This window comes from Corapipo altera, unplaced genomic scaffold (assembly GCF_003945725.1).
Source record: "Corapipo altera isolate COAL_440 unplaced genomic scaffold, ASM394572v1 55209, whole genome shotgun sequence".
In the NCBI taxonomy this organism is placed as follows: domain Eukaryota; kingdom Metazoa; phylum Chordata; class Aves; order Passeriformes; family Pipridae; genus Corapipo; species Corapipo altera.
The window spans coordinates 634-874 of record NW_020892243.1 but is presented as its reverse complement, the minus strand read 5'-3'; positions in this window follow the sequence as shown (position 1 = coordinate 874).

Here is a 241-nt window from a genome sequence, read left to right as displayed (position 1 = left end):
AGGGTTTTCTGGGCTGAGTCTTGGTATTTTGGAGGTTTTTATGGTCACAGGATGCTCAGTGAGTTCTAGAGATGGACTTGGGCAGGAGGAACCCCCAAGCCAACGTGCTCAGCCCTTGTTTTCCCCCCATCAGGATTTGTCCTTCCCAAAGCTTGGGCAGATGGAGGAGGAGGCTGCGAGGAAGAGGAAGATGCCTTGGGCCCCCCAGGCAGGTGAGGAGGAAGTCAGTGGCCCTTTGGGC